The sequence below is a fragment of the Tachyglossus aculeatus genome, chromosome 21, assembly GCF_015852505.1.
Source record: "Tachyglossus aculeatus isolate mTacAcu1 chromosome 21, mTacAcu1.pri, whole genome shotgun sequence".
In the NCBI taxonomy this organism is placed as follows: Eukaryota; Metazoa; Chordata; class Mammalia; order Monotremata; family Tachyglossidae; genus Tachyglossus; species Tachyglossus aculeatus.
In genome coordinates, this window is record NC_052086.1 from 48,366,164 (window position 1) to 48,391,435 (window position 25,272).

Genomic DNA, 25,272 nt, shown 5'->3' on the forward strand with positions numbered 1-25,272 from the left:
CAAGTTGATACACTCTATGAGGCTGTTTCCTTCCCCCATGGATATGTTGATATTGAGAGAGTCTTTAATGTAATAAAAAAAACCAAACCTCATTCAGCTCCTTACTGTGTGCCAGCTCTACATGAAGCTGGGAGCTGCACCATTAAATCAACCTATTCCAGCAGGGGTGTGTGGAATGATAGAAATTAGAGGAGTAAAAACCAAAATCATCATAATAATAATAATGACATTTATTAAGTGCTTCTTCCCCACACCTCTCTGATCAGGGTAATTTGGGATTATTCCCTTCCAGAGAGAATCCATTGTGCTTCATCTAGGTCAGTTTCCAGATACAGCAGTATAACTTTAGTGAACTCCTAAAACAAACAAGGGATCTACCCCTGTTACCCTACAGGATAGAGTGTAAGCTCGTTGTGGGCTAGGAACGTGTTTACCAACTCTGCTATATTGTACTCTCCCAATACACTACACAAAGCACACAATTAAATACCACTGATGATTGGTTTTCTGACTCCAGCCTCTGGCAAAGGAATAATGGAATAATGATCAGAATGACAAGGGTATTTGTTAAGCTTTTACAATAGGCCAAGCTCTGCAGTAAGTGCTGAGGTAGAAAAAAGAGCATAAGATCATGAAGTCTCTTTCCCACAGGGACAACAGGCACTTAATCCCCCCTTTCCAGGAAAGGGAGGCACAGACGTCAAGTTATTATTATTATTATTATTATTATTATTATTATTATTATTATTAGCATCTCGGTCTGGAAGGCCCTCCTGTATGACCTTGGGCAAGTCAATTTACACTTTAAAGCTCTTTAATATTTCAGTTTCTGTGTCCCCCGCTACCCCAGTGAAGGTCTGTGTATTCCTGGAGTCTTCCCTGGTTGGCCCTGAGTATTAAATAGGCTCTAGATTGTAAACTCGTTGTGGGCAGGGTATGTGTCAGTTGTATTGTTCTTTAATAATAATAATAATAGCATTTATTAAGCGCTTACTGTGTGCAAAGCACTGTTCTAAGCACTGGGGAGGTTACAAGGTGATCAGGTTGTCCCACGGGGGGCTCACAGTCTTCATCCTCATTTGACAGATGAGGTAACTGAGGCCTAGAGAAGTGAAGTGACTTGCCCAAACTCACACAGCTGGCAATTGGCAGAGCCGGGATTTGAACCCCTGACCTCTTTCCACTGAGACACGCTGCTTCTCTAGCCACGCTGCTTGTACTCTCCCAAGTGCTTAGTATAGTGTTATGCACACAGTAAGCACTCAATTAATACGATTACATGAAAAAAAGTGAAGTGACTTGTCCATGATTACACAGCAGCCAAATGGCAGAGCTGGGATTAGAGCCCTGTGTCACACTACTTCTAGTAGGAGAACTAGGAAAACGTGTGCATGAGGCATATGTGTTGTTTTGATCTTTTAACTGTGCCCTGATTCTCCAGATCACTGGGCTCCTGAGACTGCCACTGCTGAAAACCTCTGATTACTTTTCCCTGCTAATCCCCTGGAGGCTCATGGGTTTTTCAGTTGGGTAGTTAGGAGTCAACTACAGTCTCTGGAGTATTTCCACAGGGTCAGTTTAGCCTAGATGTGTCAGGGCTTGTTATGTAACATATCCCTCACCTGATTATTGGCCAAGGGCACACCCACTCACCTCATTTCATTTGTGACTTTCTAATGATTCAGGACTCCCAGGGAGGAAAAGCCACATCCTCCTCATCATCATATGGAAGAGGAAATTGAGTTTGAATTAGTATTCTCCCCCTCTGGTCTATAAGCTCATTGTGACCAGAGAACTCATTATATTGTACTCTCCCAAGTGCTTAGTACTGTGCTCTGCACACAGTAAGCACTCCATAAATATGATTGACTGATTACTTGATTGTCTGTCTCCCTTGCTAGAATCCAAGGTCCTTTGGACTGTGTCTACTATGTTGTATTCTCCCAAGTGCTTAATATGGGGCCCTGCATGGAGTAAGTACTCAATAAGTACTTTTGATTGATCTTGTCTACTAACTAAACTGAATTCTTCCAAGCACTTAGTATGGTACTCTGCTCACAGTAAACCCTTATTATTACTACTAGAGATTTTTCAGCATAAGGATGAAGAGGACAAGCGGTTGAATGTTTTTGCAAACCTATAAAATAATCAGACCAGTTTTGCAGATGGACTAAAAAAAATCATGCTCCCCTTCTTGCCATTTCCTCAAGAACATCTCACACACCTGTCCCTTCCCCTCAACCCAGTAAATTGTTACCCTGGGGCAAGTGCTTATCATATCTTAATTGGACTATGGTATTAATCTCCTGGTTGGATTCCCTGATTCTAGCCCTTCCCTACTTCAGTTCAGGCTTCAAACAGCTGCCCAGATTATCTTCCCACAGCATCTCTCAGGACAAATCTCCTTCTCCTTAAAACCTTCTGCTGGTTGACTATTGCAGTTCACATTTCCCTTGCCTTTGGTGGCTGTGATTTCCAACAACTCTCTCCACCTGATCTATCAACGCAGCCTACCCACTCCTCTCTTGTTGACATGCTTCGCTCCTCCAAAGCCAGCTCTGTCTCTCTTCTTGCCAAACTCTGTCCCCAGCTCACGTTATCCTCAGGTTCTTGATCTCCCTTTCCCGCAAAATTTGCCCAGTCTTAACACTTCCCTCTTTCAAAACCCTCCTAAAAAATCCCACTTCCTCCAACAAGCCTTTTCTGACTAATAATAATCATTAATAGTAATAACTATGAAATTTGTTAAGCACTTATTATGTGCCAAGCACCGTTCTAAGCGCTGGGATAGATATAAGGTAATCAGGTTGTCCCATATGGGGCTCACAGTCTTTAATCTCCATTTTACAGATGATGTAACTGAGGATCAGAGAAGTTAAGGGACTTGTCCAAAGTCACACAGCTGATAAATGGCAGAGCTGGGATTAGAACTAATTATTAGACTATTAGTACCCCAAATTTTATCAACCCTTCTGCTGCTATTTCCACTTATGTATTTGTTCATGCTCTGTCTTCACACTTCTGTATATGTCTATTCCACTGTGCATTCAATTTTATTCATTCTGATTCCATTGCTTGTAAATATTTCTGTGTGTCTCCCGATTAGTGGCGGTGTGATCTTGGGCAGGTCACTTAACTTGTCTGAACCTCAGTTTCCTCATCTGTAAAATGGGGTGTCAATACTTGTGCTGCCTTCCGTTTAGATTGTGAACACAATATGGGGCAGGACTGTGTCTGACCAGATTACCTCGTGTTTACCCTAATGCTTAGTACAGTGCTTAACACATAATAAGCATTTAACAAATACCACAATCATTATTAGAATAGAAATTTCTTGTGGGAAAACTGTGTTTTGTGCTTCTGGTATACCTCCCAATCACTTAGTAAATTGCACTGCTTTTGACAGATGCTGAATAAATACTACTACTGCTTTTAAATACCATTTCCCTCAATTTCGTGTTCTCCCTCTTCCAGTCTGTTGGTATCTCTAGCTTCCTTCTTTCCATTAAAATCCACCTCTTCCTTGAAGTCCTCCCAGATTAATACCCAACAAGTTTAGATCTTTCCAGTCATCATAGCAAACTGCAAGCACTTCTATGTGCCTTTGTAAATAGTCGGTATGCTTCTCTACCTTTATGTTTATGTTTTAACCAAATCAGTGTAATTTTATTTAGATGTTTGAATATTTACATTTATTCTGCCTCCCTCATTAGATTGTAAACTCCTTGAGGACCGGGGCTAATTCTTAGTTTTCTTTTGTAACTCACTTATGATCAGGTCATCCTGAAAGTCCCTTGTTTTTTAAACTAAGCAGGACTGGGTGAGAGCTCATCTGAGATCACTGGGAACCTAAAGCTTTTAAGGGCTCTGCCCACATTGGGCTCTCAATAAATATTGTTTGAGAGTTCAACATCTGACATTACCTACTCACTGGTCTCAGTAACAACTTGCCAGGTCACAAGAGGAGAACCAAGACTAGATCTCCATCACTCTACTCCTGTTTGTGCTCTCTCCCCTGGCTTGAAGCTTCTTGACACACTACAGCTCAGGTGGCGGAGTTGGTGACGTATTCAATCTCTCCCCAAAACCTGAGAGTAAGAGATACAGCATTAATGACAGTTCACAAGCTTGTGACTGCGTTGTGGAGGAAACTATTGACTGAGTGAGGTTTTAATGATGGATAATTTAATCATGATCCTAGCGCTTGAGTCAGTCTTCTAAGCAGTGTTTAATTTTCACACAATCCCAGTACATTCAACCCTGGCCCCCAAATTTCTAGTTGTTGAGCAATTTAAAGATAAATTACTGTGTGGAGTAAGGTTCAGGGTAGCCTAGTGGAAAACACATGGGCCTGGGAGTTAGAGGATCTGGGTTCTAATCTTGGCCCTGTCACTCATCTGCAGTGTGACCTTGGGCAAGTCACTTCATTTCTCTGGACCACATTTACCTTATCTGGAAAATGGGGGTTCAATCTTTCAATCCTACTCCCTTCTACTTAGACTGTGAGCCTCATATGGGACAGGAACTATGTCCAACCTGATTAACTTGAATCTACTCCAGTGCTTAGAACAGTGCTTGGCATATAGTAAGCACTGAACTAATATTATTATTATTATTACTATTAATAATAATAATAATTACTATTATTATTATCTCATTGTGGGCAGGGAATGTGTCTGTTTATTGTTATACTGAACTCTCCCAAGCACTTAGTACACTGCTTTGCACACAGTAGGCACTCAATAAATACAATTGAATGAATAAAGCTTCACAACATCACTGAAATCCACCCTTTCCTATCCATCCAAACCACTACCAGGTACTCAACCCCTCTAGACTGTAAGCTCATTGTGGGCAGGGAACGTGGCTGCTAACTCTGTTTTATTGTATTCTCCCAAATGCTTAGTACAGCACTCTACACATAGAAAGCACTCAATAAATATCATTAATTGATTAAGTGATTGACTCCCTGCTGCCTGTCATCTATATTCTGTTCCTGTTTGGATAGTCCTGCACCAGCGGGATCAGCTAATCCAAACAAGAGGAGTTAATTTTTTTTTAATTAAATCTGTTTCCTGCTGCTGCCCCCTTCTTCCAGAGTAGAGTGCAACTTGATGAACTGAAGCAAAGCATTCCTTAGCTGTTTGTGGATGAAAGAGAAATAGAGACAACAGATCCATCTCCCATTCGGAGATGGTACTTAAGAGGAAGCTAAACAGAAATGACTTGCTTTTTGTGGTTTAAAAAATGAGGTCTTTTCCTAAGAAATTTCTAGCCAGACCAGCACTGATGCTCCCTAGTAAAAAGCAGTATAATCAAAGTGTTAGGAGATTAAAATACCCCACCAATATTGTATTTTTTTTTCCTGGGCTGCCTGCTAATAAACTCTCCCTTCATTGCCTGTGTCTTTCTCTCATTTTTTGTCTGACTCCCTTTGTCTCTCTCCATCTCTCTCTTCCTTCCTTTCTCTCCCTTCTTTCTCTCTCAATCACATACATGGACAATCTCTGTAATAATTGTGGCTTACTAAGTGCCAAGCAGTGAATTAAAAGCTGAGGTACACACAATGCATTCAGATCAGAAGCAGCCCCTGTCCACATGGAGTGCCCAATCTAAGAGGGAGAAGTTCGGGTATTTATTTTTAATTTTACAGATGAGGGAACTGAGCCCAAAGAGGTAAAGTGACTTGTCCAAGGTAATACAGCAGGCAAGTGGCAAAGCCAGGATTAAAACCCAGGTCTCATCCCCTTTTCCTTTCCACTTTCCACAAAACCATGCTGCTTCTGTGCCCTGGGAGACTTGAAAGGCTAAAAAAAAAAATCTTGGAATCCCCATGCCTCTCTGTGATGTCAGAGCTCTTAGCATTAAAAATATCCACTGTAAGGGGGATTGATAGCAGTTGAATAAAACACCTTGTTACCCACCTTGTTAAGGGATTGGGAGAAATTCAGAAAGAAATCCTACTGATAGCCCGTACTACACTGTCCAAACCAGGGCTGCCTCAGTGGTCCCTGATGCAAAAGGCTCCAGCAAATAATAATAATGATGGCATTTGTTAAGCACTTACTATGTGCAAAGCATTGTTCTAAGCACTGGGAAAATCACATACAACTTCATGTGCTGGCTTCTGCCTGACCATGGGGAAGACACACAAAGATTCTGATGTCTGGCAACGATGTCTCCAGGGAGGGGATAGTTCATCCAATGAATCACTGATCAGGACTGCTATCATATTGGGGATATCAACTAATCAATAAATCGTATTTATTGAATGTCCTGAGTGAAAAATGCTGTACTAAGCACTTGGGAGTGTGTACATAATAATAATAATGATTTGGAAATTGTTAATAATGATGTTGATGATGATGGCATTTGTTAAGTGCTTACTATTTGCGAAGCAGTGTTCTAAGTGCTGGGGGGATACAAGGTGATCAAGTTGTCCCACGTGGGGCTCACATTCTTCATCCCTATTTTACAGATGAGGGAACTGAGGCTCAGAAAAACTAAGCAACTTGCCCAAGATCACACAGCAGACATGTAGTGGAGTCAGAATTAGAATCCATGACCTCTGACTCCCAATCCCGTGCTCTTTCCATTGAGCCATGCTGCTAGGTGCCCAGCACTGTAGTAGGTACAAGTTGATTAGGTTGTACACAGTTTCTGACCCTCATGGGACCCCCACAGTCTTTAATAGGAAGGAAAGCAGTTATCTAATTCCCATTTTACAGTTGAGAAAATAGAGGCCCTAAGAACTTAAGTGACTTGCCCGTGTTACAGAGCAGGTTATTATCAGAGGTGGGATTAGAACCCAAATCCTCTGACTCCAAGGCCCATGGTCATTCCATTAGGCTACACAGTTTCTTGTCACTGTCCTGTTTTCTTTAAGACAATGCTACTGAAGGCAAAAATCTATTCATGTGTGCTAGTGTTTGCTGGACACTAGGAGCATGACACATGTTTCCTGCTTTCGAGGACCTTAAAATCTAATGAGGAAAGATTTCCTGTTTATCACTCCCACCCACAGAAACAATCTCACCATCAACAACGTCATCGTCAAACAAAAGCACAGTTCTACAAGAATCATAGACCGAGACCCCAGGCAAATGACTGCAGTAACTAGACTTCAGAATTCCCAGATAAACACTTACCAAGAAACAAACAAGCATAAAAGGAATAGAAAGGAGAAGCAATGAATTCCTTTCCCCCCTGCCCCATGGCTTGTTTTTCATTAGGTCATCCCTGATTTCTTTTGGGCCCTGAATCTGAGCATACTGTGGGTCCCAGTTTTATATTAGAAAAGAATTCTGGTATATAAGTATAATGAGATGTTGAAATATGTTCCCAAAGAATATTGAATATCTCTGGAAATTGTGAGAAAGGGCTAGGTACCAATTTTTCTGGTACTGTATAGAAATAGGTCTAGAGGCATGGGCATTGAATACGGGAACTCTGGAGGACCTTTTCAGCCTCTGTAGGGCTCTGAAGAAAACTTTTCACTAACACATAGGGTTCTCGTTGGTTGGCTTCTTGTTGAACATGTGTTTTCTGCTTTCCCTAATCTTATTAAACTGCTGTTCCTACAAAACAAGTTGGTAATTTTCAATCAATGCACGTTCAGATCTCTTACATCACATTAGCAGATGTGTGGCTGTTGCCTAGTGCTCAGTATTCTCTTTGAATCCTGAGCAGAAACATGAAAAGGCCTTGGCTGTTTACAGCTGATTAAGCCTGGGGAGTGGGGCTTTTCTAGATATCCAGCATTCTGGACACCATGGTAATAAAAATAATAATAATGATGGCATTTGTTAAGCACTTAATATGTGCATAGCACTGTTCTAAGTGCTAGGGAGGTACAAGGTAATGAGGTTGTTCCCCGGGGGGGGCTCACAGTCTTAATCCCCATTTTACAGATGAGATCACTGAGGCACAGAGAAGTTAAGTGACTTGCCCAAAGTCACACAGCTGACAAGCAGTGGAGCTGGGATTTGAACCCATGACCTCTGGCTCCAAAGCCTGTGCTCTTTCCACTGAGCCACACTGCTTCTCCATTTCAGACCTGATAAGGTGAGTTCACCTTAGGCCTTTCACTTCCAGAGGAATGGGGCCCTTTGAGGCTGGCCACAGGTGAAGCAGTGTGGTCCAAAGGGAAGATCATGGAACGCTGGACTATAAACTTGTCTCTGGACTGTATCATTCTTAGTTGTAGGGAATGTGTTTACTAATTTTATTGCATTCTCCCAAGTGCTTAGTACAGTGCTCTGCACACAGTAAGCTCTCCATAAATACCATCATTTAACTGCTTGATTTAGAATCAGTCACCTGTGGGACATGGACTGTGCTTGATCTGATTATCTTATACCTGCCTCGTTGCTTAGCACAGCACTTGGCACATTTACATTGGAAGCTCTTTATTCTTTGAGTATGCATGGAGAGGCAGACCCCTATAGCTTTTTCAGGATGTCAAAGCCCCTTTGGGGCTCAGGGAGCCTGAATCCCTGCATCTAGAAAAATCATCTGCAGTGCTGGCAAAGGAGATTAAACATTTTTTTTTTTGATATCTTAAGGTACTCCTCTCCCTTTTACCATTTTAGCTCAAGCTGTCTGGTCTTCTACCACAAAATCACAATGCTGATTGAGAAATATGTTTTTGCCTACATGAGTTACAAATTAGGGTCTTCCTCTTTATAACTCTTTTCTATCATTTTCAATGCATAAGAGATTTTCAGAACTGCGGATTAAAAGGCTTGATGTGGGCAGCATTTAACAGGATCTCCAATAAATAATAATAATGTTGGTATTTGTTAAGCGCTTACTATTTGCCAAGCTCTGTTCTAAGCACTGCAGGGGAATACAAGAAAATCAACATTGTCCCAGGTGGGGCTCACAGTTTTAATTCCCATTTTACAGATGAGGGAACGGAGGCACAGAGAAGTGAAGTAACTTGCCCAAAGTCACACAGCTAAGTGGCGGAGCTGGGATTTGAACCCATGACCTCTGACTCCCAAGCCCGGGCTCTTGCCACTGAACCACACTGCTTCTTTCTTCATCAATCCCTTCCTCAAAGGGTGTGTGATGAACAGGCTGGGGTAGGATAAATGTCCAATACTGCATTTTCACCATCCCACCTGTTGGCACAGTGCCAGCTGATCTTATGTTGGCACTTTATCCCTCAGTTCCCACCAGAAGTGACTGGACAATATTCACCCTTTCAAACTCCTTGGAGGCCTGCTGACATCTATACCGGAACAGTTCTGATCACAATAATAATAGGGGGATTTAAGTGGTCACGTATGTTGAGCACTGTACTAAGTGTCAGGGTATATACAAGATAATCAGGTTGGTCAAAGTCCATGTCCCCCATGGGGTTCTCAGTCTAAGGAGGAGGGAGAACAGGTTTGAATTCACATTTTACAGACAAGACATGAAGAAGTTAAGTGACTCCAAGAGACCTCCTCTCCTCCAAGAGGCCTTCCCTGATAAAGCCCTCTTTTCCCCGGCTCACTCTCCATCTGTGTCATCTATGCACTTGGATCTGTAACCGTTGGCCATTTGATATTTGCCCCATACTCCACCCCACTGCACTTATGTACATATCTTCAAATTATATATTATGAATTATTTATTTTTATAGTCTGTCTCCCCCTCTAGACTGTAAGCTCTTTATGGGCAGAGAACATATCTACTAATTCTGTTGTAGTTTACTCTCCCAAGCACTCAGTACAGTGTTCTTTACATAGTAAGTGCTCAATATATACATACCATTGAAGATTGCTTAATTTTTTTTAAATGGTATTTGTTAAGTGCTTACTATGTGCCAGGAACTGTTCTAAGCACTGGGATGGCTTCAAGGCTCTCCATCCCCTCGCGCACTCCTACCTCACCTCCCATCTCTCCTTCTACAGCCCAGCCTGCACCCTCCACTCCTCTGTCCCTGCTAACCTCCTCACTGTACTTCGTTCTCGTCTGTCCCACCACCGACCCCTGGCCCACGTCCTCCCCCTGGCCCGGAAATCAATCAATCAATCAATTGTATTTATTGAGCGCTTACTGTGTGCAGAGCACTGTACTAAGCGCTTGGGAAGTACAAGCTGGCAACATATAGAGACAGTCCCTACCCAACAGTGGGCTCACAGTCTAGAAGAGGGAGACAGAGAACAAAACCAAACATACTAACAAAATAAAATAAATAGAATAGATAGGTACAAGTAAAATAAATAAATAGAGTAATAAATATGTACAAACATATATACATATATACAGGTGCTGTGGGGAAGGGAAGGAGGTAAGATGCAGGGGATGGAGAGGGGGACGAGGGGGAGAGGAAGGAAGGGGCTCAGGAAAGCCCTCCCTCCACACATCCGCCAAGCTTGCTCTCTTCCTCCCTTCAAAGTCCTACTGAGAACGCACCTCCTCCAAGAGGCCTTCCCAGACTGAGCCCCCTTTTTCCTCTCCTCCTCCCCATCCCCCCAGCACTACCTCCTTCTTCTCCCCACAGCACCTATATATATGCTTGTACAGATTTATTACTCTATTTTACTTGTACATATTTATTATTCTATTTATTTTGTTAATGATGTGCATTTAGCTTTGATTCTATTTGTTCTGATGACTTGACACCTGTCCACATGTTTTGTTTTGTTGTCTGTCTCGCCCTGCTAGACTGTGAGCCCATTGTTCGGTAGGGACCGTCCCTAGATGTTGCCGACTTGCACTTTCCAAACAGTACAGTTCTCTGCACACAGTAAGTGCCCAATAAATATGATTGAATGAATGAATGAATGAATGATTGTGGCAGACCTTACATCTGGGCCTAGGTAGTAAGCCAGGCCACCTGGCCTTCTGTGCTCACAGGAAGACTTACAAGGAGCAATGAAGGAAGTCAGACTGCTAGATGAATAACTTGACGCTGTTCTGAGAATGGGAACGTGCAGATCTAGGCATGAGCTCAGCCTTGCTGATAAGCTTAGCCTTGGTGATGAGCTCAGTCTTGCTGATGAGCTCAATCTTGTGATAAGTTCAGCCTTGCTGATAAGCTCAGCCTTGCTGATAAGCTTGCAGTCATCCGCCTGTCCCCTGACTCCCTTGAGGCTCCTCACTGTATAAAATCCTCCACAGTGTGCTGAATAAACAGTCTCCTTGTCCACCTTGAGACTCGCCTGGCCTGCTTTCTTCCATTGCGAGTGCCCGTCTCCCCGCTGCGCTGGACACGTGGAGGCAGACGGCAACAAATGATAGCTATGGTAATCAGGTTGGGCACAGTCGATGTACCACATGGGGCTCACAGTCTTAATCCCCATTGTATGGATGAGGTAACTGAGGTACAGAAAAGTGAAATGACTAGCCCAAGGCGACAAAGCAGGCAAGTGGCAGAGATGGGAACAAAACCCAGGCCCTTCTGACAACCTGGCCCATGCTCTAGCCACTAGGCTATGCTGCTTCTCAAGGTCTTACCTAATGTCATCCTGCAGGCAAATGGTGAAGCCAGGATTAGAACCCAGATCCCCAACTCCCAGGCCCATACTCTTTCCAGTAGACCTCAGTAATATCATTAAAGATACAGTGGTTAAATATGGGCTGGGGCTGCACAGTGATTTTGGCTTTTGGGTGTAAATGATCACACCAGCTTATGTTATGTGGCCACTTACAAAACCAAATCCACCGAGGCTGCCTTTGGGCCTATTTAGCCCAAAGAATTAGGAAAACCTTTGGGAACGGATTAGGACTACTACCTTGCTGGTACAATCTCTCATCATATCCCAATTGGATTACTGCATCAGCCTCCTTTCTGATCGCCCAGCCTCCTGTCTCTCGTCACTTCAGTCTACACCCTGCTGCCCGGATTATCTTTCAACAGAAATGCTCTGGGTATGTCCCTACCCTCCTCAAAAATCTCCAGTGGTTGCCTATCAACCTTCACATGAAGCAAAAACTCCTCACTAGTGGCTTCAAAGCTCTGCTCACCTTGTCCCCTCCTACCTCACACCCCTTCCCTCCTTTTACAGCCCAGCCCTTGCACTCCACTCCTCTGCCACTAACTTCCTCACTGTGCCTTGTTCTCACCTGTTCTGCCTTTGACCCCTAGCCCTTGTCCTACCTCTGGCCTGGAATGCCCTCTCTCCTCACATATGCCAAACTAGCTCTCTTCCCCTCTTCAAAGCCCTACTGAGAGCTCATCTCCTCCAGGAGGCCTTCCCAGACTGAGCCCCCCTTTTCCTCTGATCCTCCTCCCCTCCCCATCACCCCTACTCCCTCCCTCTGCTTTACCCCTTCCCCTCCCCACAGCACTTGTGTATATTTGTACATATTTAGTACTATATTTTATTAATGAAGTGTATATATCTATAATTCTATTTATTTTGATGGTTCTGATGCCTGCCTACTTGTTTTGTTTTGTTGTCTGTCTCCCCCTTCTAGACTGTGAGCCCATTGTTGGGTAGGGATTGTCTCTTGTCTGTTGCTGAATTGTACTTTCCAAGTGCTTAGTACAGTGCTCTGCACACATTAAGTACTCAGTAAATATGACTGAATGAATAATAATAATGGCATTTATTAAGCATTTACTGTGTGCAAAGCACTGTTCTAAGCACTGGGGAGGTTACAAGTGATCAGGTTGCCCCACGGGGCACTCACCCTCCCCATTTTACAGATGAGGTAACTGAGGCACACAGAAGTTAAGTGACTTGCCCAAAGTCACACAGCTGACAATTGGCAGAGGCAGGATTTGAACCCATGACCTCTGACTCTGAAGTCTGTGCTCTTTCCACTGAGCCACGCTGCCTCTAAGCTCTACAATATGGCTTGTATTTCACCCTCAGCCTCTGATGGGGGTCATCAGCTGACATCAATGAGAATCAGCTGACTGCTCATGGTTCACTGATTAATAGCCAGCTGCCCCAGGGCCTGAGGGGCTCTTTGTGACTGCTATACCGCCGGTATGTTTTAACCTGGAAGGCTAAAACTGTTGAGCTAAAATGGGTGGCATTGATGGCTTAGGCTTGTGGGTAGAGCAGCTCTGAAGAATTGGACCTGTTTGGGGATGAAGATTTATCAGTTGCTGTACGAAAGAAGCCCTCCAACCTGAACCTGCCCTGTAGTGGAGGTAATAATCAATCAAACAATGGTATTTCTTGAGTGCTTACTGTGTACAGAGCAGTGTACTTAGGTCTCTGTGAGAGCATAATGTAAGAGAGTTAGTAGACATACTCCCTGCCTAGTTGTGGTTTTTTAAAAGTCCTTATTATATGTCAACCAGGGGGATGGATGCAATATGGTCAGATCAGACACTGTCCCTGGCACATGTGGCTCAGTGGAAAGAGCACGGGCTCTGGAGTCAGAGGTCATGGGTTTTAATCCTGGCTCTGCCACATGTCTCCTGTGTGACCTTGGGCAAGTCACTTAACTTCTCTGAGCCTCAGTTTCCTCATCTGTAAAATGGGGATTAAGACTGTGAGCCCCATTTGGAACAACCTGATCATCTTGTATCCCCCAGTGCTTAGAACAGTGCTTTGCACATAGTAAGTGTTTAACAAATGCCATCATTATTATATGGTGTTCACAGTCTGAAGGGGAGAGCAGACATTTAATGCTGCTTTTACAGATGAGGAAACTGGGGCACAGAGAAGTTACATTACTTGTCCAGTGTGGCTTAGTGGAAAGAGTGTGAGTTTGGGAGTCAAAAGATGTGGGTTCTAATCCTACCTTTGACACTTGTCCGCTGTGTGACCTTGGGCAAGTCATTTGACATCTCTGTGCCTACTCCCTCATCTGTAAAAATGGGGATTAAAAATGTGAGCCCCATGTGGGACAACCTGATTACCCCGTATCTACCCCAGTGTTTAGAACAGTGCTTGGCACATAGTAAGTGCTTAATAAATACTATTATTATTATTATTGTCCAAGCTCACACAGCAGGCAAGAGGTGGAGCTGGAATTACAGCCTAGGTGTCCCACCTATCCCACCTGTTCTCTTTTCTCTAGGCCAAGGTGCCCCAGCTGGTCTGGAGAAGTAGCCAGAGCAACGACATTTGCTGATGTGAAGGATTCAGCTGCTGAAGCTCAGTTTCTCTCTCAATATTTCAAGGGAACCCAGGTTCAGCTAAATCATATCCCCATATTTTGCTCGGGATTATAACCTTCTCTGATTTGGTGGAGAGAGGAACATCCACTCCATTACCATCACACTTTTCTTTCCTCTTTCTCTTCCCCCACCAGCTCTTTAAATGATTGTGACCTCAATGTTCAGTACTTGTCCTGATAAAAGGTGGCACACCTTTTATCTTAGGCCTTTGGTGTGACCAGGAATGACTTAACTGGCTGGAACTCAAGCCCTTGGTGTGACCAGGCAAGGTTTAATTGGCTAGTGCTAATAGGAAAAAAAAAAACAAAACCAAAAACACTCACCAGGTTCTTTAACCGGACACCTGCTGACTTGACTTAATATTCTTGCTGAACCTTAACGATCCCCAGAGCAACAGGGGAGTGGAGGAGGGAAGTCGACAGGGTTACACAGTTAGCAATGTAGTTCTCTCAAAGAATTCTTTTGATGGATAACCTCCAGTGACCTCAGGGGTAAAGGAAACAGGAGCAGAGGGAGGCACTGATGGCAAAGCCTTGTCACTCAGACTGACTTTCTGAATTGAGTAGGACCCTAAAGAATGAGAAGTGATGAACATGTTCCCTCTCTCTTTTTAATTCATGCCTGAACTTCAGCATTGCAGGAAAGAAGCTGGGGGCAATGGACTGAACAGAGAGAACTCTGCTGTTGTGACATGCAAAGAATAATCAGTTACAATAATAGAAGAATGAATTACAGTCACCTTCATCAGCAGAATACATGGAGGCCTACTGTGTGCAGAGTGCTGTTTTAGGTGCTTGGGGAGAATGCGGAGGGAAAAAATGTCTTTCCCTATGAGTTCAGGGACATATTCATGAAGTCCAGATAGGGTTGGGTACTTCGTTCAGTCGTGCTTATAAGCCCTCTGCCACCGTTGGCATAATCACTCGAATTAGAGTAACCAAATTACCAAGGTAAAAGCCTGGAAGGGGTCTCAAGATAGGATTTGGTCTAGCTCTGTCTCTACACTTCTATACAAGATTTCTGGTTGAGCCAGTGTAGGGACCATCTCTATATGTTGCCAACTTGTACTTCCCAAGCACTTAGTACATTGTTCTGCACACAGTCAGCACTCAATAAATATGGTTGAATCAATGAATGAATCCTCACTTTACAGTGTGGAAAGGGAGGCCCCAAATGACAATTCCTTTGAGTCAATAGCCACTAAGTCTCTTATGGGTGACTGTGGATGATTGCATTTATTCCTGAACTGGGCCCATGGCACTGGAGTGGCACATTGTCTTGGGTCTTTGATTTCTGGATCATTTGATTGGAGAGATGCACGAAAATACTGAAAGATTTTAACATCACAGACCCAGGGAGACAGTAGAAACTCATTCCCATTGGCTTTAAAGAATCTACTGAGCTTTCATTCATTCAATTGTATTTATTGAGCGCTTACTGTGTGCAGAGCACTGTACTAAGCAGTTGACAAGTACAAGTTGGCAACATATAGAGACAGTCCCTACCCAACAGTGGGCTCACAGTCTAGAAGGGGGAGATAGACAACAAAACAAAACATATTAACAAAATAAAATAAATAGAATAGTAAATATGTACAAGTAAAGTAGAGTAATAAATATGTACAAACATATAAAGATGCTCTGGGGAGGGGAAGGAGGTAGGGTGGGGGTGGGGGAGGGGGAGGAGGGGGAGAGGAAGGATGGGGCTCAGTCTGGGAAGGCCTCCTGGAGGAGGTGAGCTCTCAGTAGGGCTTTGAAGGGAGGAAGAGAGCTAGCTTGGAGGATGTGCAGAGGGAGGGCATTCCAGGCTGGGGGAGGACATGGGCCGGGGGCAATGGTGGGATAGATGAGAATGAGGCACAGTGAGGAGGTTAGCAGCAGAGGAGCGAAGGGTGCGGGCTGGGCTGTAGAAGGAAAGAAGGGAGGTGAGGTAGGAGGGGGCGAGGTGATGGAGAGCCTTGAAGCTGAGAGTGAGGAGTTTTTGCCTGATGCGTTGGTTGATTGGTAGCCACTGGAGATTTTTGAGGAGGGGAGTAACATGCCCAGAGTGTTTCTGCACAGAGATAATCTGGGCAGTAGTGTGAAGTATAGATTGAAGTGGGGAGAGACAGGAGGATGGGAGATCAGAGAGGAGGCTGATGCAGTAATCCAGTCGGGATAGGATGAGAGATTGAACGAGCAGGATAGCAGTTTGGATGGAGAGGAAAGGGTGGATCTTGGCGATGTTGCAGAGGTGAGACCGGCAGGTTTTGTTGACAGATTGGATGTGAGGGGTGAACAAGACAGCAGAGTCGAGGATGACACCAAGGTTGCGGGCTTGTGAGACAGGAAGGATGGTAGTGCCATCAACAGTGATGGGAGAGTCAGGGAGAGGGCAGGGTTTGAGAGGGAAGATAAGGAGTTTAGTCTTGGACATACTGAGTTTTAGATGGCGGGCAGACATCCAGATGGAGATTTGAAGGTGGGAGGAGACACGGGCCTGAAGGGAGGGAGAGAGAGCAGGGCCAGAAATGTAGATTTGGGTGTCATCAGCGTAGAGATGATAGTTGAAGCCGTGGGAGTGAATGAGTTCACTAAGGGAGTGTGTGTAGATAGAGAACAGAAGGGGACCAAGAACTGACCCTTGAGGAACCCCTACAGTAAGGGGATGGGATGGGGAGGAGGAGCCTGCAAAAGAGACTGAGAATGAATGGCTGGAGAGATGAGAGGACAGAGTCTGTGAAGCCAAGGTTGGATAGTGCGTTGAGGAGAAGGGGGCCTACTTTGCCTTCTTACTGACTCTTTTCTCCCACTACACCCCGACCTGCCTTCTTGGAGCCTCTCAGTCTAACCCACTCATTATCTATTAATCAATTGTTTATATTATCGATATTATTTATATTATTATAATCATACTATTACTATGTATTATTATGTATTGAGCACTTTTTGCAGAGTTCTGTACCAAGCGCTTGAAAGAGCACAATACAACAGAGTCAGTGGACATTCTCCTTGCCCATAAGAAGCTTACAGTCTGAAGACAGATCTTTACTTTGGATGAATCCAATATTCTTGACCCATCCTTATATCTCCTGTCGGTGACCACTTGCTCATGTGTATAATTCCCATCTGTGCACTCTTCCTTGTGCTTAGTACAAGGCTCTGCCACAGTAAGCACTTAATCCTATTGCTATTTCTATTTACAACTGGCCTCCTTCCTACCTGGAGAAGCCTGCTCCTTTATATGGCAAAATTTGTAGCTCTCTCTCAAAGTCCTTCTTAAGTCACACCTCCTCCAGAAGGTTATCTCCAAATAATTTCTAACCTCCTTAGCTAAAGCCTCCTGACTACTTCTTCAGTCCTTCTTTTCCACCTAAGACCTCACAACCACCCATATCTTTATGTTTGTATCTTATTATTCTGTTACTTTCTCCTATCTGTAATTTAAGTATCGGTCACCTTCACTAGATTGTAAACTTCTTGAAGGCAGGAGTCATGTGCAGTAATTATTTTGTGCATTCCCAAGCACTCAGTGTTCTGCACAAAGTGCTCAATAAATGCTATTTGTTGATTAAAAACTAATTGATTCCTAAATGTGCAAGTTTTCAGTCTCTCCAGAGTGGTGATTTATTGTGTAACGAGCGGTTCTATAGTGTAGCGGTTATCACATCTGCTTTACATGCAGAAGGTCCTGGGTTCGAGCCCCAGTGGAACCGGAAATCGATTCATTATTTTCAGCACTTAGAACAGTGCTTTGCACATAGTAAGTGCTTAATAAATGCCATCATTATTATTATTTTAATATCTTCCACTTTTATTTTGGGTGATTGCGGCACATACTGTCTGATTTGATGGTGCGAAGAGAAGTTCCCCAAGCAATAAGAGTGTTTTGGTTCAGGCAACTCTGATTCTGGATGGACTCTGACTTTGGATGGTTTCTAGGAAAATTAATATCTTTCCAGATCTGCCTACACCTAAGATCTAAACACCCCAAAATTCTGTCATGTGCATACCATCCCCTGCTGTCTTCCATTTTGTTGGGCCCCGAGATAAAGCTCCAGTGAACCTGGGCATCAGCGATTCACTGGGAAATAACTGTGATTGAGATCCTATCTGCAGTTCAAGAGGAAATTGGGTGCTGGGATGTGCAGGCATATTTTCCTCCAACATTCTGTCATGCTGTGAATTCTATCAAAATGTCCTGTTCACCCGGGTGGGGGAAAGTTCAGCTTAATCTTAGCAACACGTATGATTTTAAATACAAGCTGGATATTTAATCACAGTTTAAGCAGCAATGAGTGTCTACAGAAAGGTTACCAACGAGTTTCCAGTCAGACCCAAAGGCAAAGTAATAATAATAGTAACTGTGCTATTTGTTAAGCATTTACTATATGCCATGTACTGTTCTAAGCTCTGGAGTAGATACAATGTAAACATGTTGGACACATTCCCTGTTCCACATGGGTCTCACAGTCTTAATCCCCATTTTACAGATGAGGTAATTGAGGTACAGAGAAGTTAAATGACTTGCCCAAGGTCACTCAGCAGACATGTGGCAGAGCTGGGATTGGACCCCATGTCCTAAGTCCCCGCTTTTCAACCTTCTGCTTCTGTGGCCCTGACACTGGCCTGGTTAGCTTGGAAGAGGGACTACTCTTACTCACAAAACAACAACCATTTGGAGTTCTAGGAAGGCTGCTCATGGGGAGAGTTTTATCAGAATGTGGGAGTGTAAAGATGAAAATCCATCAATTGCATTTATTGAGCACTTAGCATGTGCAGAGCATAGTACTAAGTGCTTGCGAGAGTACAGTATAACAGAGTTGGTCGACACATTCCCTGCCCACAATGAGCTCATAGTCTAGACGGGGAGGTGGACATTAATATAAATAAATGCTCTGCACACAGTAAGTGCATAATAAATATGATTGAATAAATAAATGAATTATGGATATGTATGTAAGTGCTATGGGAATGAGGGAGGTGTGAATAAAGGGAGCAAATCAGAGCAATGTAGAAGGGAGTGGGAAAAGAGGAATGAGGTCTTAGGGAAGGCCCCTTGGAGGAGATGAGCCTTCAGTAAAGCTTTAAAGATGGGGAGAGTAATTGTCTGCCAGGTATGAAGAGAGAGGGCATTTCAGGCCAGAGTCAGGACATGGGTTAGTTTGCGAGAAAGACAAGACCGAAGTTCAGTGAGTAGGTTGGCATTAGAGGAGTGTGCGGGATGGTTTAACATTGCTAAAATTTTCTGTTTCCTCTCCATCCAAACTGCTACCACATTAATACAATCATTTATCATAACCCACCTTGATTACTAACTATATCAACCTCCTTGCTGACCTCCCAGCTTCCTGTCTTTCCCCACTCCCACTCATCCTTCACTCTGCTGCATGGATGATTTTTCTACAGAAACGTTCAGGATGTTTATCCACTCCTCAAGAAACTCCAGGGTTTGCCCATTCACCTCCGCATCAAACAAAAACTCCTCACCATTGGTTTTAAAGCACTCAATCACCTTGCCTCTCCTACCTCACCTCACTACTCTCCTACTACAACCCAGCCCACATGCTTTGCTCCTCCAATGCTAAACTTCTCATTGTACCTCGATCTCATCTATCTGGCCACCAACCACTCACCCATATTCTGCCTCTGGCCTCCTCAAATAGGACAGACAATTACTCTCTCCCCATTTCAAAGTCTTATTGAAGGCAAATCTCCTCCAAGAGGCCTTTCCTGACTAAGCCCTCCTTTCGTCTTCTCCCACTCCCCTCTGCATTGCCCTGATTTGCTCCTTTTATTAATTCCCCCTCTGAGTCTCTTGGTCTTCATGTACATGTCTTTCTTTATTTACATTAATGTCTGCCTCCCCCTCTAGACTGTAAACTTGTTGTGGGCAGGGAACACATCCATTGATTATATTTTGCACTCTCCAAGCACTTAGTACAGTGCTCTGCACACAATAAGTGCTCAATAAATATGACTGGATGAATGAATGGTAATAGGAGAGCAAGTAAGGTAGGAGGGGGCAAGATGATTGAGTGCTTTAAAACTGGTGTAGTGAACTTCTATTTGATGTAGAACCACTGGAGGTTATTGAGGAGTGGGCAAACATGGACTGAACATCTTTGTGGAATAATGATCCGGGCAGCAGATTGAAGTATCAACTGGAGTGGGGAGAGACAGGAGGCAGGGAGTTCAGCAAGGAGACTGAAAGAGTAATCAAGATGGAATAGGATAAGCGCTGCTACATGATCAGCCACTGTGAACATTCATAGGCTGCCCCATTCTGTCCCACTGCTGCCTCAATCCTCAGAGCATGACAAGTCTTGGTGTGGGACTTTGAAATCAAAAGCTGAACTCTGAAGTACCTGAAAATTCACTTGCTGGTATATTCATTCATTCAATCACATTTATTGAGCGCTTACTGTGTGCAGAGTACTGTACTAAGCGCTTGGGAAGTACAAGTTGGTATATGTTGCCAACTTATACTTCCCAAGTGCTTAGTACAGTGCTCTTCACACAGTAAGCACTCAATAAATGTGATTGAATGAATGAAGCAGCATGGCTCAGTGGAAAGAGCATGGGCTTTGGAGTCAGAGGTCATGGGTTCAAATGCTGAATCCTCCAAATGTCAGCTGTGTTACTTGGGGCTAGTCCCTTCACTTCTCTGTGCCTGTTACCTCATCTGTAAAATGGGGATTAAGACTGTGAGCCCCCCTGTGGTACAACCTGATCACCTCATATCTCCTCCAGGGCTTAGAACAGTGCTTGGCACATAGTAAGTGCTTAATAAATACCATCATTATTATTATTAGTAGTAAACTAGGCTCTTTGAGAGAATCATCTACTCTTTCAGACCATCAGGGGACTCTTTAGTGCCTCATCACCTGCCTGTGCACAGACCAAAGCTATTCGGTCAATGGATCCCCATCTGGTTTGACAGGTTTGCTTGTTCGTTTTTTATGGTATTTAAGCACTTATTATGTGCCAGGCACTGTTCTAAGTGCTGAATGTTTATGCTTCGAGCCACATACCCACCATAAACCAGGGAACAAACTTTAGACCTTTGGAGAGTTATAGAATCAAAGTATCAAGAATCAACATACAATTAAAAAAAGACAAGTGACAATGGAAAAAGAATATTTAATGAAGTGTTATCATCTAATCTATAGGACACATCATCTCCATTAGAACAAATATCTCTAAGAGCTTAGGAAGACTAATTCAGTTATAGCTCCCTGCCTACTTATGTCTTGTGATTGGTTTAGCAATCACCCTCATCAGCATCATCAGTGGTGTTCATTAAGAGCTTACTGAATTCATTCATTCATTCATTCAATCGTATTTATTGAACGCTTACTGTGCAGAGCACAGTCTTAATCCCCATTTTACAGATGAGGTTACAGGCACAGAGAAGTGAAGTGACTTGCCCAAAGTCACACAGCTATTTTGTGGAGTCGGGATTTGAACCCATGACCTCTGACTCCAAAGCCCGTGCTCTTTCCACTGAGTCATGCTGCTTCATTCATTCACTAAGTGCTTGGGAAGTCCAAGTCAGCAAGATATAGAGACAGTCCCTTCCCAACAATGGGCTCACAGTCTAGAAGGGGGAGACAACAAAGCAAAACAGGTAGACAGGTGTCGAAACCATCAGAATAAATGGAATTACAGCTATATGCACATCATTAAAAAAATAAATATAGTAAATATGTGCAAATAAAATTGAGTAATAAATCTGTACAAATAAAATCGTCATAAATCTGTACAAATATATACAAGGGCTGTGGGGAGGGGAAGGAGGTAGGGCCGGGTGGGAATGGAGAGGAGGAGAGGGAAAAGAGGGCTCAGTCTGGGAAGGCTTCTTGGAGGCAGTGAGCTGTCAGTAGGGCTTTGAAGGGAGGAAGAGAGCTAGTTTGGCGGATGTGTGAAGGGAGACTGTTCCAGGCCAGGGGAAGGAGGTGGGCCGGGGGTTGACGGTGGGACAGGCGAGAACGAGGCCCAGTGAGGAAGTTAGCAGCAGAGGAGCAGAGTGTGTGGGCTGGGCTGTAGAAGAAAAGGGAGGTGAGGTAAGAGGGGGCAAGGCGAGGGAGAGCCTTGAAGCTGAGAGTGAGGAGTTTTTGTTTGATTCCTGGTTGACAGGCAACCACTGGAGATTTTTGAGATATTCAGAGCACTGCAATGAGCACTTGGGAGAGTACAATACAAAAGAGTTGGTAGGCACATTCCCTGCCCACCATGAGCTTACAGTCTAGAAGGGGAGACAGACAATATAAACAAGGTATAATATATAATTTCTGTAAATATGCTTTCTTGTACCCTTCCTGGCAGGCCACCCATTGTTTCCAAAATCTTTATCTCCTGTTCCTTGTTTCTTTGACTCCTCTTCTCCTTTACTGCCTTCTTTCCCCTTCTCTTAAGATCATTTTACTTCTTTCCTATCATCTTTATTCTGTTTACTGGGAATTTTCTCCTACTCTGCATCTTCCTTCTTTATTTCCCCTTGCATTCTTGAATATTTTATCTTCTGTTTTCCAAAATATTTTTTTCTTCTCTCTATCTCACTCTGCTCTTGCCTTTGTGTTCAGGGAGAGGAGTAAGGGAAAAATACTACTACTAATAATAATAATATTGTGGAATTTGTTAAGCACTTTCTTTGTGCCAACACTGAACCAAGCGCTGGGATAAATACAAGCTGATCAGGTTGGACAGAGTCCCCTTCCCACATGGGGATCACAGTCTTAATCCCCACTTACAAATGAGGGAATTGGGATGCAGAGAAGAAGTTAAGTGACTTGCCCAGGGTCACACAGTAGACAAATGGAGGAGTCAGAATTAAATGTCAGGTTTTTCTGACTTCCAAGCTCAGGCTCTATCTGCTAGGTCATGCTGCTTCTTGATTGAGTGCTTCTTCGCTATGGAGTGCTTCTCTAATCAAGAAGAATGGACATAATGAGTATATATGTTTCAAGAGAGAAAAAGGAGGACTTTCCCCCAAGAGGCCTGCTAGATGGAATTCAAACATATGATATATCTAAATAGTTAAGTAATTTCTTTATCCTCCCCCAACTTTCAGTGCTCACACTTCCGTGGCATTGGATTTGGGTTAATGTTTCTTGATGTCTTTACATATGGGGCTTGTTTTGAACCACATAATGCATTAAAATCACTCAAAAGAACATGACATGTTCCAACACCAAGGTTGCCATTGGCAACCCTGTGTTTTTTTTCTGGCAGTAAAGGAGTTAATCTGAACCTGCAGTTCACAAAGCTTCACTCTGCCCAAACTTCTCAACTCCACTGTTTTTCACCCTACTGTCAGCCAGTTCGAACTGGCTCCCAAACCCAGGAGGTTGTTTCCATCTGTTTTACCTGTTGCACAAAAGGCAGATTCTAACAGTGGCACCTGTTCCTTCCCTGGTCAGCCAGGTTTCTGAGTAGCTGAACAAGATCAAGGTCTTTTATAAAATAAAGATGGTAAGACAGTGGAAAATGAAGACTTCGTGGGTAGGGATTGTGGTGATCAACTCTATTTTGTTACACTCTCCCATGCTCTTGATACAGTGCTCTGCACCTGTATGGATAAGCAGCATGGCATAGTGTATGCAGTATGAGCTTGAGAGTCAGAAGATCATGGGCTCCAAACCGAGCTCCACCACTTGTCTGCTGTGTGACCTTGGGCAAGTCACTTCACTTCTCTGGTCCTCATTTAGGCTCACCCATAAAATGGGGATCGAGACTGTGAACCCCACATGGGACAGGGACTGTGTCCCACCTGATTTGCTTGTATCTGCCCCGGTGCTTAGCGCAGCGCCTGGCACATAATAAGTTCTTAGCAAATATCATCATTATCATTATTATTGTTATTACACCTGAACTCGATAAATACCATTGACCAACTGACAAGAGGTAAGGGGAGAAAGAGGAAGGATAAAATGGCTGAAAGGTGGAGAAGTCTTCTAAGAGAAGCAGCGTGGCTCAGTGGAGAGAGCATGGGCTTTGGAGTTGGAGGTCATGGGTTCAAATCCTGGATCTACCAATTGCCAGCTGTGTGACTTTGGGCCAGTCACTTGACTTCTCTGGGCCTCAGTTGCCTCATCTGTCAAATGGGGATGAAGACTGTGAGCCCCCCTTGGGACAACCTGATCACCTTGTAACCTCCCCAGTGCTTAGAACAGTGCTTTGCACATAGTAAGCACTTAATAAATGCTATTATTAATATTATTCTATAGAGCTGGTACTTCCCCTTTGGTTTGGGGGCTATTCATCAGTTGTCTCATCTGTCAAATGGGGATGAAGACTGTGAGCCCCCCTTGGGACAACCTGATCACCTTGTAACCTCCCCAGTGCTTAGAACAGTGCTTTGCACATAGCGCTTAATAAATGCTATCATTATTAATATTATTATTCTATAGAGCTAGTACTTCCCCTTTGGTTTGGGGGCTATTCATTCATTCAATCATATTGAGTGCTTACTGTGTGCAGAGCAGTGTACTAAGCACTTGGGAAGTACAAGTTGGCAACATATAGAGACAGTCCCTACCCAACAACGGGCTCACAGTCTAGAAGGGGGAGACAAACATGTAGACAGGTGTCAAAATCATCAGAACAAATAGAATTAAAGCTATATGCACATCATTAACAAAATAAATAGTAAATATAAACAAGTAAAAGAGTAATAATCTGTACAAATATATATATATATACAGGTGCTGTGGGGAGGGGAAAGAGGGTGGGGGTGATGGGGAGGAGGAGAGGAAAAAGGGGGCCCAGTCTGGGAAGGCCTCCTGGAGGAGGTGAGCTCTCAGTAGGGCTCTGAAAGGAGGAAGAGAGCTCACTTGGTGGATGTGGGGAGGGAGGGCATTCCACGACAGGGGAAGGACATGGACCGGGGGTCGACGGCAGGGCGGGCGAGAACGAGGCACAGTGAGGAGGTTAGTGGCAGAGGAGCAGAGGGTGTGGGCTGGGCTGGAGAAGGAGAGATGGGAGGTGAGTTAGGAGGGGGTAAGGTGATGGAGAGCGTTGAAGCCAAGAGCGAGGAGTTTTTGCTTGATTCGTAGGTTGACAGGCAGCCACTGGAGATTTTTGAGGAGGGGAGTAACAACCCCACAGCGTTTCTGCACAAAGATAATCCGGGCAGCAGAGTGAGGTATAGACTGAAGTGGGGAGAGGCAGGAGGATGGGAGATCAGCGAAGAGGCTGATGTAGTAATCCAGTCGG

The 25,272-nt window shown here is 43.8% G+C and overlaps 1 non-coding gene across 1 annotated transcript; it reads left to right on the forward strand.

Annotated features, from left to right (window-relative positions):
• The first annotated feature begins 17,698 nt into the window (after positions 1 to 17,698).
• TRNAV-UAC lies at positions 17,699 to 17,771 on the forward strand. The gene has a single exon. It is a non-coding gene; the product is annotated as a tRNA-Val (tRNA).
• Positions 17,772 to 25,272: the final 7,501 nt, after the last annotated feature.